Below are 17,425 nucleotides of genomic sequence, written 5' to 3'. Positions count from 1 at the left end.
ATTTCCCTCCGGCCGCTGAACACCCGCCGCAAGTCCCGTCCTGCAATTACAGTGTATGAGTCACTGTAATTACTCTCGCTATAGCAGAGTCCCGGCAAAGCATCTTTGAATCTGCCGCGGGGGCTCCCCATTGATTCACAGTCTGGACCAATGAAAATGGCTCAGACTGTGAACCAATGGGGAGCCCCGGCGGCAGATTCAAAAATGCTTTGCCGGGACTCTGCTATAGCGAGAGTAATTACAGTGACTCATACACTGTAATTGCAGGACGGGACTTGCGGTGGTTGTTCAGCGGCGGGAGGGAAAATGCTTCAAAGTATCTCTGCAGCCAGGTGGGGGGTTGCTGAGACGAGCGGCGGCCGGCGGGGAACTCTGGGGGACTCCTTATTAAAGTAGACTCCCAGATGCAGCGGCGATGATGTGCGTTAGCATGTTTAGACCTGATTTTTTACAGGTCTAAGCTAAAACTCATGTCTGCCGGGAAGCATCGCTTCCCGGAGGCATGCAAAGTGTAATAGGATAGGGTGTAAGGAACTTGCTGGGCAATAATATTGCCCAAGCGATTTTATTTATCACCCTGCCTAGGGCTAAGTGTAATAGGATCAGGCGGCTTTATTGTCACCTGATTATCGGACTCACCAGCGTTTAACCCTGGCGAGTCTGACAATTGCATCAGGCCCATTGAGTCTATAGTGTGTCGCCTATTCTATGCTCCCTTTGCCCGTCTGGCTTCAGATTTCCTGCAGAGGGAGGTCACAGTTTTGGAACTGTTTGGCAGAGCTTATGTTTGGCTTTTGAGATATGACTTTACATTTGAATTTCCAAGCCCTATTATGCCCAATATGATCCTAATTGGGGGCATCAACTGCGCAGAAAGAAGTCTTCTGAATCAAGTATGTAAAAAGAGAGAACCGATAGCCCAATATTGTGTAGTAAGTATTAACCTGCCTGGTGTTCTGATTCCCGCGGCCCTGCGGTCGCGGGAACGTTTTATGCACATTTTTGTTTTTATCTTTCATGTAGCTAGCCTAGCGCTAGCTACATGATTCCCCCCTACCTGCAGCGTCCCTTCCACCCCTCCGATCGCCGCCGGCGCAATGGCCCGCCCGGAAATCCCGTCGCGACGTCACAGGGAGACTCGATCCACCCCTCAGCGCTGCCTGGCACTGATTGGCCAGGCAGCGCACGGGGTCTCGGCTGGGGGGGGGGGCGCTCTATCACGGCGGGTAGAGGCGGATCAGCGGCGGGCGGCGGCGATTGGGTAAGGCATGCAGCAAGCAAAGTGCTTGCTGCGTGTTTTAAAAAACAAATTTCAAATCGGCCCAGCGGGGCCTGAGCGGTCAAGTCCGGCGTCTCTGGACGAGCCTAGCTCGTCCAGAACGCTAGGGAGGTTAATAATTGGATAAATGAGATGAGTATACAGGGAGTACAGAATTATTAGGCAAATGAGTATTTTGACCACATCATCCTCTTTATGCATGTTGTCTTACTCCAAGCTGTATAGGCTCGAAAGCCTACTACCAATTAAGCATACAGTGGAGGAACTCTGTGGGAGCCAGAACTCTTAATGGTTGGTAGGGGTTCAAAAACGTATTTCATTCAATGAAATGCAAATCAGTTGCTATCTTTTATTTAAGGTTATTTTTTCGATTTTCCTTTTGATGTGCTATCTGTCACTGTTAAAATAAACCTACCATTGAAATGATACTGTTCTGAGACTTTTCATTTCTTTGTCATTGGACAAACTTACAAAATCAGTGAGGGGTCAAATAATTATTTCCTCCACTGTATTAGGTGATGTGCATCTCTGTAATGAGAAGGGGTGTGGTCTAATGACATCAACACCCTATATCAGGTGTGCGTAATTATTAGGCAACTTCCTTTCCTTTGGCAAAATGGGTCAAAAGAAGGACTTGACAGGCTCAGATAAAAAGTGAAAAATAGTGAGATATCTTGCAGAGGGATGCCGCACTCTTAAAATTGCAAAGCTTCTGAAGCGTGATCATCGAACAATCAAGCGTTTCATTCAAAATAGTCAACTGGGTTGCAAGAAGCGTGTGGAAAAACCAAGGCGCAAAATAACTGCCCATGAACTGAGAAAAGTCAAGCGTGCAGCTACCAAGATTACACTTGCCACCAGTTTGGCCATATTTCAGAGCTGCAACATCACTGGAGTGCCCAAAAGCACAAAGTGTGCAATACTCAGAGACATGGCCAAGGTAAGAAAGGCTGAAAGACGACCACCACTGAACTATCTCAAGACTGATTTTTCTAAGGTTTTATGGACTGATGAAATGAGAGTGATTCTTGATGGGCCAGATGGATGGGTCCGTGGCTGGATTGGTAAAGGGCAGAGAGCTCCAGTCCGACTGAGACGCCAGCAAAGGTGGAGGTGGAGTACTGGTTTGGGCTGGTATCATCAAAGATGAGCTTGTGGGGCCTTTTCGGGTTGAGGATGGAGTCAAGCTCAACTCCCAGTCCTACTGCCAGTTTCTGGAAGACACCTTCTTCAAGCTGTGGTACAGGAAGAAGTCTGCATCCTTCAAGAAAATCATGATTTTCATGCAGGACAATGCTCCATCACACGCGTCCAAGTACTCCACAGCATGGCTGGCAAGAAAGGGTATAAAAGAAGAAAAACTAATGACATGGCCTCCTTGTTCACCTGATCTGAACCCCATTGAGAACCTGTGGTCCATCATAAAATGTGAGATTTACAAGGAGGGAAAACAGTACACCTCTCTGAACAGTGTCTAGGAGGCTGTGGTTGCTGCTGCACGCAATGTTGATGGTGAACAGATCAAAACACTGACAGAATCCATGGATGGCAGGCTTTTGAGTGTCCTTGCAAAGAAAGGTGGCTATATTGGTCCCTGATTGTTTTTGTTTTGTTTTTGAATGTCAGAAATGTATATTTGTGAATGTTGAGATGTTATATTGGTTTCACTGGTAAAAATAAATAATTGAAATGGGTATATATTTGTTTTTTGTTAAGTTGCCTAATAATTATGCACAGTAATAGTCACCTGCACACACAGATATCCCCCTAAAATAGCTAAAACTAAAACAAACTAAAAACTACTTTCATATTAATGAGTTTTTTGGGTTCATTGAGAACATGGTTGTTGTTTAATAATAAAATTATTCCTCAAAAATACAACTTGCCTAATAATTCTGCACTCCCTGTAGAAGTATACTCAGAAACCAGGGTTACCTCCAGGCAACCACTGTATAAGCAGGTGAAGAGATTATCCTGTCCCCACTCAGGAATAAGAAGTCGCTCTCTGTAGATAGGAGAAGAAAGCGGTATCCCCCTCCACCAGGGGTGGATATTGAATATACCGTAATAAAGAACAGAGGCGCCAAAAGAATAAAATCAGTTCTTAAAAAAGTTAACAAATGCTTAGGAGGCAGCGGTGGACTTACCTCCTCCAAGCAGACACAACAAGCTGTATATTCAAGATAAGGTAAATTTATTGGTACACTCCAGGGGGTTATTCGCAACGCGTTTTGCAGGCCTAAACTTCGCTTCATCAGGCAATAGATAGTTGGAGTACACAACTGGTGGGAATAAGAGGCACATATTGGTGTGCATTCGAACAAAATGCATACACATACAAATATATATATATATATATATATATATATATATAACATATATATATATATATATATAACATATATGACCTTAGTATATGCTAGAGGTGGTGATGTTTCTCTATGTGCTCGTTTGGAAAGGTAAAGTAGAAAAATGGTGGGTGGGGGAGGGGGTGGGGTTTTTCTGGGTGGGTATGGGAGGAGGAGGTGGGGAAAAAAATAGGGGTTTGGGCGGGTATGGGAGGAGGAGGAGGTGAGGGGGGGGGGGGGAGGGAAAGGGGGGTTGAGAAGGGAATGGGTGCTGCGGAATATGGGGCATTATTATTTTCATTATTTTCACCTTTATATATCTTCCATCATCTTCATTATTTTTACATGTTTTATATTTTACTACAATGTATATATCCCATGAACACCATTCATTTATCAAGTTTTATTACTATATTTTTGTTCTTCTGATGTAATTTATTCTCTTCCTTATTTATAGGATTGTCATCTTAAGAACAAAAAAGGTTATCATAGTTTTGTTAGGCTGCAGCAGCATATATGCCTATCATGAGGTTTGCAATTTTAAAATATGCATCCTATTTGTACAATATACTGATCATACAGTGCTAAAAAAAAAAAAAACACTACTAATATTGTCCACTAGATGGCATCTACACTCTGTAGTCCCATTGTAAAATACATAAATACATTTTCAGGAAATATCTTTGTTAAAAACAGTCAGGGCCCGTTTCCACTATCACGAATTCGCATGCGATGCCCGCATGCAAATTCGCATAGCCAGTACAAGTGGATGGGACTGTTTCCACTTGTCCGTTTTCCTGAACGTTTTTCTGTGCAGAAAAAATCTGCATGCTAGGGCCCTCAGAATTCGCCTGCGTGTGGAATGCAGGCGAATCGCACGCAATGTATTTAATAGGGAAATCGCATGCGTTTTCCCCATGAGTTTTTTGCCGCGAATTCGCATGCGATTTCGCATAGGTACCCATGTTAATTCACACAGGCAGTGACATGGTTAAAATCGCATCACCCTAACCTATGCGAAATCGCGGCAAAAAACGCATGCGAAATCGCACCCGCATGCGATTTGCCTGCGGTGATTCGCCGGCGATTCCACAACGCTATAGTGGAAACGGGCCCTCAACGTGTTGTTTTACAATTTTTAAATATGTCTTTAAGTTACCATTATATCAATTTTTTCGTTTGTTCCTCCAGGTTTTAAGATAATAGCATGTAGAGTGCCCTTTCCCATTCTGCCCATTTTAACAATGGCGGGCGGAAACCCCGGCACATGCGCACTAGATGCGCATTACGTCGGGCAAACCACTTCCGCCGCCACCTGGAATGCACCTCAATGCAACACAATCGTTGCACCACTCTGCCCTCTCCTTAGGTCATAAGTGCGACGTTAAGGTCGCACGCATGCGCACTTGAACAATGAAACCAAAAGGTTGCATCCCCCCGCTTGGCGAGAAATCATCGGCCCACCCCGCATGCCGATTGGCTAGGGGGTTGAACCACGCACAACTTAATCAGCAGTTCTGGAACACCGTGGCACTGAGGCGCGAGGTGTTACCCGGCCAAAATGCTGGTAAGCAACTACTTTTTCTCCTGCCTCTATTTTACTATATTTCCTTGTGATCCACCGTATTGAATGTGCTCTGTATCCCCAACGTCTTTTTGATCCCCTACCGGAACTTTACTATCAGGCCCTCCTGCCACACGTTACCTTTTCATACACATTATACTACTTGATTTGTTTCTTTCCCTACTCATCCCACTGTTAATATTGCCATCATTATTGCTGAAAAACACCTGTATAATGCCCCAGATTCCGCAGCACTCTTCTTAAACCCCCCTTTCTCTTTTTTCCCCTCCCCCCACACCTCCTCCTCCTCCCATACCCACCCAAACCCCTATTTCTTTCCCCCCACCTCCTCCTCCCATACTCACCCAAAAAAAACCCACCCCCTCCCCCACCCACCAAATTTTCAAATGTGCATAGATAACTTTCTCAAGCTTCAATGAGTTGTTAAGTTACACAAACCACATGATAGGGGAGAGAGGGGAAGAACTCTTCCACATTTGAAGAATTTGTTTTCTAGCCACAAAAAGAGAATGTATCACTCCAATTTTAACCACTTCCCAACCACTTCACACCGATGGGCGGTGGGAGAGTGGCAGGCACAGGACCGTCTAACGCCGATTTGCATCAACACGGGCCTCGGGGGATTAGCAGGGAATGAGCACTAGCGCGTGTCCCCTGCAGGGGGTGCCAGGAGGCTGCTGCGAACAGCGATCGGAGCTGGCAGGCTGAAACAAAAAAGAGCAATTATTTATGTGTACAGCGCTGCGATCTAGCACAGTGTTGTACAGGGGACAGAACTGTTACATAACTGTCCCTCCTAATGGCTCCCAATCTAATAACATGCATAGGCTGATGCCTATGCATGTACAGTGGTTTGCAAAAGTATTCCACATTTTGTCATATTACTGCCACAAACATGAAGCAATTGTATTGGAATTTCACGTGAAAGTGGAGTGGCAAGAAGAAAGCCATTGTTAACAGAAAAGCATAAGAAGTCCCGTTTGCAGTTTGCAACAAACCATGTGGGGGACACAGCAAACATGTGGAAGAAGGTGCTCTGGTCAAATGAGACCAAAATGAAACTTTTTGGCCAAAATGCAAAATGCTATGTGTGTTGAAAAACTAACACTGCACATCACTCTGAACACACCATCCCCACTGTCAAATATGGTGGTGGCAGCATCGTGCTCCGGGGGTGCTTCTCTTCATCAGGGGCAGGGAAGCTGGTCAGAGTTGATGGGAAGATGGAGGGAGCCAAATACAGGGCAATCTTGGAAAAAAACCTCTTGGAGTCTGCAAAAAACTTGAGACTGGGGGCGGAGGTTTACCTTCCATCAGGACAACGACCCTAAGCATAAAGCCAGTTCAACAATGGAATGGTTTAAAACAAAACATATCCATGTGTTAGAATGGCCCAGTCAAAGTCCAAATCTAAATCCAATCGAGAATCTGTGGCAAGATCTGAAAACTGCTGTTCACAAATGCTGTCCATCTAATCTAAACTGAGCTGGAGCTGTTTTGTAAAGAAGAATGGGCAAGGATTTCAGTCTCTAGATGTGCAAAACTGGTAGAGACATGCCCTAAAAGACTGGCAGCTATAATTTCAGCAAAAGGTGGTTCTACAAAGTATTGACTCAGGGGGCTGAATAATTACGCACACCCCACTTTGCAGGTTTTTTTTTAAATGTTTGGAATCATGTATGATTTTTGTTCCACTTCTCACGTGTACACCACTTTGTATTGGTCTTTCACGTGGAATTCCAATAAAATTGCTTCATGTTTGTGGCAGTAATATGACAAAATGTGGAAAACTTAAAGGGGGCCGAATACTTTTGCAAACCACTGTATAATGTAGTGTATGTATCACAGTCAAGGAACAATATAGGGAGGGGGGAAAATACTAAAAATGGAAAAAAAACACCTTTTTTTTAAAATAAAAACAAGACAATAACAGCAGCAATCAGAGACCACCAGAAGATAGCTCTATTAGGGGGAACAAAAGGAGGTAAAATTCATTTGGGTGCTAAGTTGTATGACTGTGCAATAAACCTTAATACTGTAAAGCCTCATCTACACGTGTAGATGAGGCGGCGATCCGCCGGCTTGATTAACCGCCGGATCGCTTCTTCCGCGTCCCCGCAGCATCCCCGCTCGCCGCGCGTGCGTCGGAATAAATACCCGCTCGATTTCCGCTCGTCCCCGCGCTGCGCCGCTTATCTGCTGCTCGATTTCCTGCCATTGTCCCCTTGCGGGCAGCGAGCAGGGAATCGGCGGTGGGGAGTTCCGTCGTGTTGGATCTTATCAATCGAGCCGCATTAGCGGCTCGATTGATAAAAAACATCGCCGCCGCATCTTTCACGTGTCCCTGTCACTATCTGAACTGGGGATTCCTGTCACTACCTGAACTGGGGGGCATGTCACTACACACACTGGGGGTCACCAGTCACTACCTGAACTGGAGGGCTCCTGTCACTACCTAAACTGGGGGCTCCGGTCACTACCTGAACTGGGGGGCACCTGTCACTACATACACTGGGGGCTCCTGTCACTACCTAAACTGGGTGGTACCTGTCACTAACTGAACTTGGGGACTCCAGTCACTAATTGAGCTGGGGGGCTCCTGTAACTACCTAAACTGAGGGGCTCCTGTCACTACCTAAACTGGGGGGCTCCTGGCACTACCTAAACTAGGGGGCACCTCTCACTACCTAAACTATCTAGGCCAGCCAACCCAACATAACCACCAGCCAACCAGCCCAGAATCACTGGCAAAAAGGCCACAGCATCACCACCAGTCAGGCCAGCATTTACTTCAACCAGCCAAGCCCAGCCACAGCATCACCGCCAGCCAGCCCAGCCACAGCATCACCGCCAGCCAGCCCAGCCACAGCATCACCGCCAGTCAGGCCACAGCATCACCGCCAGGCCTTTCAGCCCACACATCATCCCCAATCCAGACAAAAATAGTATTGCCAGCCAGGCACAGCAGCCAGTAGAGGAGAATTCAGAAGCCAGGTGAGAGGTGTCTACCATATTAAGGGGGCATTCTGCCCATTTATGTGAAATGCTGTCTATTTATGTGCCTCATGATTGCTGAATTTGTCTTGTTGGGGGCCTCATGATTGCTGAATTTGTCTTGTTGGGGGCCTCATGATTTGTTGGGGGCCTCAAGATTGCTGAATTTGTCTTGCTGGGGGCCTCATGATTGCTGAATTTGTCTTGTTGGGGCCCTCATGATTTGTTGGGGGGCCTCAAGATTGCTGAATTTGTCTTGTTGGGGGCCTCATGATTACTGAATTTGTCTTGTTGGGGGTCTCATGATTTGTTGGGGGCCTCAAGATTGCTGAATTTGTCTTGTTGATGGCCTCATGATTGCTGAATTTGACTTGTTGGGGGCCTCATAATTTGTTGGGGGCCTCAAGATTGCTGAATTTGTCTTGTTGGGGGCCTCATAATTTGTTGGGGGCCTGAAGATTGCTGAATTTGTCTTGTTGAGGGCCTCATGATTGCTAACTGCGAGACTATGGAAAAAGCTGAATCATCATCATATGAGACAATAGCATTAAACCTACTTTTTTTTAGCTTTTTAAAACAGAAAATAAAACTGGGGGGTTCTAAAAAAAATACATTTTTCAGGAGTAGGATGGATGAAATGGTTTATCTTCACAGTTTATTTTTAACTTGGATTTTCCATAATGTTCATGTATGAGTTAGAATGTTTGTATTTAGTTTAAATTGCTGTTGCCACTTTGCGATAGATAAGTGACTTTTCGCCACCACTGTCCCAATCTAATGTCCCGCCATTGCTAAGTTCAAGTAAACTTGTCTCCACCCGTGACCACACCCACATTTTGGTCTATGACCACACACATTTTTCGCTCAACGTAGCCCCAATTACGGGGGGGGGGGGGGGGGGGGGAGGGGGGTGACTGTGGGTAATCAGCACCGGGTGCCAAATACCCTAGGTACGCCACTGCTCCTCTCCAATACCTAACACTGACCTCTCCTCCCCAATACCTAACACTAACCTCTTCTCTCCAATACCTAACACTAACCTCTCAACTCCAATACCTAACACTAACCTCTCCTCTCCAATACCTAACACAAACCTCTTCTCTCCAATACCTAACACAAACCTCATCTCTCCAATACCTAACACAAACCTCTTCTCTCCAATACCTAACACTAACCTTTCAACTCCAATACCTAACACTAACCTCTCCTCTCCAATACCTAACACAAACCTCTTCTCTCCAATACCTAACACAAACCTCATCTCTCCAATACCTAACACAAACCTCTTCTCTCCAATACCTAACACTAACCTCTCAACTCCAATACCTAACACTAACCTTTCCTCTCCAATACCTAACACTAACCTCTCCTCACCAATACCTAACACTAACCGCTCCTCTCCAATACCTAAGGGCCTGTTTCCACTACACGCAGATTCTGGATGCAGAAATACTGACTCCAATGAATGCCTATGGTCCTGTTTCCACTAAAACAATTTTTCTGATGCAGATTTCCCATAGGCATTCATTGGAGTCAGTTTTCTGCATCCAGAATCCGCGTGTAGTGGAAATAGGCCCTTCAACAAACCTCTCTTCTCCAATACCTAACACTAACCTCTCCTCTCCAATACCTGAAACAAACCTATTCTCTCCAATACCTAACACTAACATCTCCTCTCCAATACCTGAGTGGGGAGGAAGGTGACAGTGGGTAGGAGGAGGATGACACTAGTAGGTGAAACTGGGTAGGGAGGAAGGGTAGGGAGGAAGATGACAGTGGGGAAGAGGGTGAAGGTGGAGAGGAGGATGACACTGGGTGGGGGGAAGAGTGATGGTGGAGAGGAGGGTGACACTGGGGGGTTCTAAAAAAAATACATTTTTCAGGAGTAGGATGGATGAAATGGTTTATCTTCACAGTTTATTTTTAACTTGGATTTTCCATAATGTTCATGTATGAGTTAGAATGTTTGTATTTAGTTTAAATTGCTGTTGCCACTTTGCGATAGATAAGTGACTTTTCGCCACCACTGTCCCAATCTAATGTCCCGCCATTGCTAAGTTCAAGTAAACTTGTCTCCACCCGTGACCACACCCACATTTTGGTCTATGACCACACACATTTTTCGCGCAACGTAGCCCCAATTACGGGGGGGGGGGGGGGAGGGGGGTGACTGTGGGTAATCAGCACCGGGTGCCAAATACCCTAGGTACGCCACTGCTCCTCTCCAATACCTAACACTGACCTCTCCTCCCCAATACCTAACACTAACCTCTTCTCTCCAATACCTAACACTAACCTCTCAACTCCAATACCTAACACTAACCTCTCCTCTCCAATACCTAACACAAACCTCTTCTCTCCAATACCTAACACAAACCTCATCTCTCCAATACCTAACACAAACCTCTTCTCTCCAATACCTAACACTAACCTCTCAACTCCAATACCTAACACTAACCTCTCCTCTCCAATACCTAACACAAACCTCTTCTCTCCAATACCTAACACAAACCTCATCTCTCCAATACCTAACACAAACCTCTTCTCTCCAATACCTAACACTAACCTCTCAACTCCAATACCTAACACTAACCTTTCCTCTCCAATACCTAACACTAACCTCTCCTCACCAATACCTAACACTAACCGCTCCTCTCCAATACCTAAGGGCCTGTTTCCACTACACGCAGATTCTGGATGCAGAAATACTGACTCCAATGAATGCCTATGGTCCTGTTTCCACTAAAACAATTTTTCTGATGCAGATTTCCCATAGGCATTCATTGGAGTCAGTTTTCTGCATCCAGAATCCGCGTGTAGTGGAAATAGGCCCTTCAACAAACCTCTCTTCTCCAATACCTAACACTAACCTCTCCTCTCCAATACCTGAAACAAACCTATTCTCTCCAATACCTAACACTAACATCTCCTCTCCAATACCTGAGTGGGGAGGAAGGTGACAGTGGGTAGGAGGAGGATGACACTAGTAGGTGAAACTGGGTAGGGAGGAAGGGTAGGGAGGAAGATGACAGTGGGGAAGAGGGTGAAGGTGGAGAGGAGGATGACACTGGGTGGGGGGAAGAGTGATGGTGGAGAGGAGGGTGACACTGGGGGGTTCTAAAAAAAATACATTTTTCAGGAGTAGGATGGATGAAATGGTTTATCTTCACAGTTTATTTTTAACTTGGATTTTCCATAATGTTCATGTATGAGTTAGAATGTTTGTATTTAGTTTAAATTGCTATTGGCACTTTGCGATAGATAAGTGACTTTTCGCCACCACTGTCCTAATCTAATGTCCCGCCATTGCTAAGTTCATGTAAACTTGTCTCCACCCGTGACCACACCCACATTTTGGTCTATGACCACACACATTTTTCGTGCAACGTAGCCCCAATTACGGGGGGGGGGGGGGGGTGACTGTGGATAATCAGCACCTGGTGCCAAATACCCTAGGTACGCCACTGCTCCTCTCCAATACCTAACACTGACCTCTCCTCCCCAATACCTAACACTAACCTCTTCTCTCCAATACCTAACACTAACCTCTCAACTCCAATACCTAACACTAACCTCTCCTCTCCAATACCTAACACAAACCTCTTCTCTCCAATACCTAACACAAACCTCATCTCTCCAATACCTAACACAAACCTCTTCTCTCCAATACCTAACACTAACCTCTCAACTCCAATACCTAACACTAACCTCTCCTCTCCAATACCTAACACAAACCTCTTCTCTCCAATACCTAACACAAACCTCATCTCTCCAATACCTAACACAAACCTCTTCTCTCCAATACCTAACACTAACCTCTCAACTCCAATACCTAACACTAACCTTTCCTCTCCAATACCTAACACTAACCTCTCCTCACCAATACCTAACACTAACCGCTCCTCTCCAATACCTAAGGGCCTGTTTCCACTACACGCAGATTCTGGATGCAGAAATACTGACTCCAATGAATGCCTATGGTCCTGTTTCCACTAAAACGATTTTTCTGATGCAGATTTCCCATAGGCATTCATTGGAGTCAGTTTTCTGCATCCAGAATCCGCGTGTAGTGGAAATAGGCCCTTCAACAAACCTCTCTTCTCCAATACCTAACACTAACCTCTCCTCTCCAATACCTGAAACAAACCTCTCCTCTCCAATACCTAACACTAACATCTCCTCTCCAATATCTGAGTGGGGAGGAAGGTGACAGTGGGTAGAAGGAGGATGACACTAGTAGGTGAAACTGGGTAGGGAGGAAGATGACAGTGGGGAAGAGGGTGAAGGTGGGGAGGAGGATGACACTGGGTGGGGAGAAGAGTGATGGTGGAGAGGAGGGTGACACTGGGGGGTTCTAAAAAAAAATACATTTTTCAGGAGTAGGATGGATGAAATGGTTTATCTTCACAGTTTATTTTTAACTTGGATTTTCCATAATGTTCATGTATGAGTTAGAATGTTTGTATTTAGTTTAAATTGCTGTTGGCACTTTGCGATAGATAAGTGACTTTTCGCCACCACTGTCCTAATCTAATGTCCCGCCATTGCTAAGTTCATGTAAACTTGCCTCCACCCGTGACCACACCCACATTTTGGTCTATGACCACACACATTTTTCGCGCAACGTAGCCCCAATTACGGGGGGGGGGGGGGGGGACACTGTGGATAATCAGCACCGGGTGCCAAATACCATAGGTACGCCACTGCTCCTCTCCAATACCCAACACTGACCTCTCCTCCCCAATACCTAACACTAACCTCTTCTCTCCAATACCTAACACTAACCTCTCAACTCCAATACCTAACACTAACCTCTCCTCTCCAATACCTAACACAAACCTCTTCTCTCCAATACCTAACACAAACCTCATCTCTCCAATACCTAACACAAACCTCTTCTCTCCAATACCTAACACTAACCTCTCAACTCCAATACCTAACACTAACCTCTCCTCTCCAATACCTAACACAAACCTCTTCTCTCCAATACCTAACACAAACCTCATCTCTCCAATACCTAACACAAACCTCTTCTCTCCAATACCTAACACTAACCTCTCAACTCCAATACCTAACACTAACCAGTGGCGTAGCTAAGGAGCTGTGGGCCCCGATGCAAGTTTTATAATGGGGCCCCTAAGCACTCTATACATAACAATTGATACGGCGCACCAAAACCAGCCAATGGCAACTACAGCGTCAGAGGTGCAAGAAGGGGGTGGGGAACAGTTTGTTGATGATTACCACTATTCAAAGTATCTATAGAAGTGATTTTTATGAGCAAAGGACCAATAGAGAGCTAATACTGTAGTTGATGGAGAGCCCTCCGGGGCCCCTCTGGCCCAAGGGCCCCGATGCGGTCGCTACCTCTGCAACCCCTATTGCTACGCCCCTGACACTAACCTTTCCTCTCCAATACCTAACACTAACCTCTCCTCACCAATACCTAACACTAACCGCTCCTCTCCAATACCTAAGGGCCTGTTTCCACTACACGCAGATTCTGGATGCAGAAATACTGACTCCAATGAATGCCTATGGTCCTGTTTCCACTAAAACGATTTTTCTGATGCAGGTTTCCCATAGGCATTCATTGGAGTCAGTTTTCTGCATCCAGAATCCGCGTGTAGTGGAAATAGGCCCTTCAACAAACCTCTCTTCTCCAATACCTAACACTAACCTCTCCTCTCCAATACCTGAGTGGGGAGGAAGGTGACAGTGGGTAGGAGGAGGATGACACTAGTAGGTGAAACTGGGCAGGGAGGAAGATGACAGTGGGGAAGAGGGTGAAGGTGGAGAGGAGGATGACACTGGGTGGGGAGAAGAGTGATGGTGGAGAGGAGGGTGACACTGGGTGGGAGGAGGGTGACCCTGGAGGATGTAACTGGGTGAGGAAGAGAATGACAGTAGGGAGGAGGGTGACAATGGAGAGGAAGGTGACACTGGGTGGGAGGTAGGTGACAGTGGAGGGTGAAACTAGGTGGGGAGGAGGATGACTGGGGAGGATTGATGATGGTGGGGAGAAGGGTGACAGTAGAGAGAAGGGTGACACTGGGCGGGGAGGAAGGTGACAGTGGGGAGGAGCAGGGTGACCGTGGATGGTGAAACTGGGTGGGGAGAAGGATGACAGTGGGGAGGAGAGGAGGGTGACACAGGTTCAGGAGAAGGGTGACACTGGGAGGGTGCCCCACCTTCTTCTTCTCTGTCCCGATTCCCGAGTGTCCTCTTGTGGTTTGGCTCGCTGGGAGGGTGCCCCCACCTATTTCTACTCTGTCCACTTGTGGCCTGGCTGCTGCCACTGCACGAACAAGCAGCATGTGGGGGGCAGAGCTGGGCACAGAGGCAGGGCCTGGATTTGTACTTTTTACCTCCCAAGGCCAGCAATTGAAAGCTGCCCCTGACTGACTGCATCAAGTAGTGCTCACCAAGTCCCCCCCCCCCCCATCCCTGTAGTATAGGTAGCCAAGTTCCCATCCCGCTGTAGTATGGGTAGCCAAGCCTCCCCCAGTAGTATAGACAGCCAAGCCCTCCCCTGTAACATAGGCAGCCACCCCCCCTCACCCCGTAGTATAGGTAGCCAAGCCCCCCTGCAGTATAGGCAGCCAAGCCCCCCTGTAGTATAGGTAGCCAAGTCTCCCCGTAGTATAGGTAGCCAAGCCAAGCCCCCCCCGTAGTATAGGTAGCCAAGCCCCACGAAGTATAGGTAGCCAAGCCCCACTAAGTATAGGTAGCCAAGCCCCCCGTAGTATAGGTAGTAAAGCCCCCCAAAGTATAGGTAGCCAAGCCCCCCTGCATTATAGGTAGCTAAGTCCCCCCATAGTATAGGTAGCCAAGATCCCCTGCAGTATAGGCAGCCAAGCCCCCCTGTACTATAGGTAGCCAAGCCCCCCTACATTATAGGTAGCCAAGCCCCCCTGTAGTATAGGTAGCCAAGATCCCCTGCAGTATAGGTAGCCAAGCCCCCCTGTAGTATAGGTAGTCGAGTCCCCCTGTAGTATAGGTAGCCAAGCCCCCCCGTAGTATAGGTAGCCAAGCCCCACGAAGTATAGGTAGCGAAGCCCCCCTTAGTATAAGTAGCCAAGCCCCCCCTATAGTATAGATAGCCAAGCCCCCCTGTAGTATAGGTAGCCAAGTCCCACTCCCTGCAGTATAGGTAGCAACTAACCAGATTACCCCATCCCCGCATAGGTAGTGAGATGTACATATGGTTCAGAGTTAGGCAGGCAGGGACTCACCGTTACCACAAGGTCCGTGCCCGGGGTCTCCCTCTCTCGCTTGCTGGCACTGCACTCTGCCCGGCATCCTCAGACCAGTGGTAGCTACACTGAAGATTCGTGCATACGCTGCTCAGTGACGGCGCGTATACTTCAAATAAAGGAAGTGAGCAGTGATGTCACTTCCTGTTTATGCAAGGTCACTGGGCAACATCTACAAGAATCTTCAGTGTAGCTACCGCTGGTCTGAGGATGCCGGGCGGTGTGCAGTGCCAACAAGCGCAAGGATGGGCACCCAAGTGAGGTAGGGGGGAGTTGGGCCCCCTCCCCGCCCCTGTGTGACCAAGCCGCCACCTTCCTGCAGTACTACCCCCTCCTGCCGTTCGATACGGGGCCTGGAGACGGAGGCCCCGTGGCCCACCGGGGATTCTCCCGAGTTCCCGCTGGGTCAGTATGAGCCTGAGTGTTAGGCATCAGATAGGGGAGGTTAGTGTTAGGAAGAGGAGAGGTTAGTTTAAAGGTGCGTGCACACATCCAACTTTTCCGATCAACTTGTCATTTGAACGACAAATTGGACGTGTGTAGGGCTGAGCTCTAGGATTCCGAGTTTGCTATCGGAATTTGGCAGTTCTGAGTAAGCACTCGAAACTTGAAAATTCGGCAATTCCATGTACCCGAATTCGCGTTTACATTGAAGTCAATAGTGCTAAATTCCATGGTTAATTGTGAAGCCCCCTTACATGCTATCATCACCAAATTTGGCATGTATATTAAGCAGATGAGTAGGAACATGGTAAAAAAAAATTTTTGTGAAAAGACCTTATAGTTTTTGAAATAAACGATTTTAAAGTTTCATAGGAAAAATGGTTTTTAAACTGTGTAAAGTGACAGTGCTGCAGTACAGGTTGCTGCATTCCAAGTTCTGTACACATATTGTATTCATTTCATGAAAACAGACAGCAAGTGGGGTCCCCCCTCCCAAGCCTCCTTAACCCCTTGTCCCCCATGCAGGCTGGGATAGCCAGGATGCGGAGTCCGGGCCACGTGGGGCTTCGCACCCTGAGCTATACCAGCCTGCATGGTCCATAGTATGGGGGGGGCTCTGGAGGAGAGGGACAGCCAAGCCTCCTCGAGCCCCCCGACCCCTTGTCCAATCCATGGCCCAGGAGGAGGTGGGGGCCGCCGACGTCCTGGGGGGTTTATGGTGCCATCCGGGAGTCCCCTTTAAGAAGCAGACTCCGGAAGCCGCCCCCTCCCCAGGAGAAATGAGTATAGGGGTACACGGTGCCCCTTACCCATTTCAGCAGAGAGTTAAAAAAAGAAATAAAAACACGACAACGAAAAAAGTCCTTTATTATTCTAAATCAACGAGGGATACTTACCTTGCAATAATCCCACACCAGTATCCTCAGGAGTGGTCCCACGCCAGTATCCTCAGGGGTGGTCCCACGCACCCGCCCAACTCACGGGGCTGAATGGCTATAGACAGCCTCTGCAATCTGTATTGCATAAGCTAGAAACACGAGAATTGTTTGCTAAAACAAGAATTTTCGGCAAATAGTGTAATAAACAAAATGGCTGCTGGGGAATCCCCGTTCCCCGGAGGCCACCTCAGAGTGTCAGATTGAGCGTTATTTCACATAAATAGGTGGGTCCAGGGGACCAGGGCACCTCCTACTCTGGTCACCTGGACCCACCATCTATGTGAAAAATTGCTGGTTTCGCCACTCTAGTGTGGCCTCCAGCGTTCTGGGATTTCCCAGTGGCCATTTTGATCGCATCACTGTTTGACGAAATTTCTTGTTTCAAAGGCAACATTTTAGTGTTCATAGCCTCTGCTATACAGATGCAGAGGCTGACTGTGACCATTCAGTGGTGGGAGTTCGTCGGTGTGGGAGGGTGGTGAGATGTCCTAAGAGGATACTGGCGTGGGACCACTCCTAAGGATACTGGCGTGGGATTTTCGCAAGGTAAGTATCCCTGGTTAATTTAGAACAATAAAGGA

General features: G+C 47.1%; 1 protein-coding gene across 3 annotated transcripts in view; it reads left to right on the top strand.

The window, feature by feature from the left end:
• The window catches only part of LOC137524864 (UDP-glucuronosyltransferase 1A1-like), a 227,004-nt gene that overhangs the window by 104,710 nt on the left and 104,869 nt on the right, over positions 1-17,425 (top strand). The window lies entirely within an intron of this gene.

Source organism: Hyperolius riggenbachi, chromosome 7 (genome assembly GCF_040937935.1).
Source record: "Hyperolius riggenbachi isolate aHypRig1 chromosome 7, aHypRig1.pri, whole genome shotgun sequence".
Classification (NCBI taxonomy): Eukaryota; Metazoa; Chordata; class Amphibia; order Anura; family Hyperoliidae; genus Hyperolius; species Hyperolius riggenbachi.
This window is presented reverse-complemented; position numbering and strand designations above follow the sequence as displayed.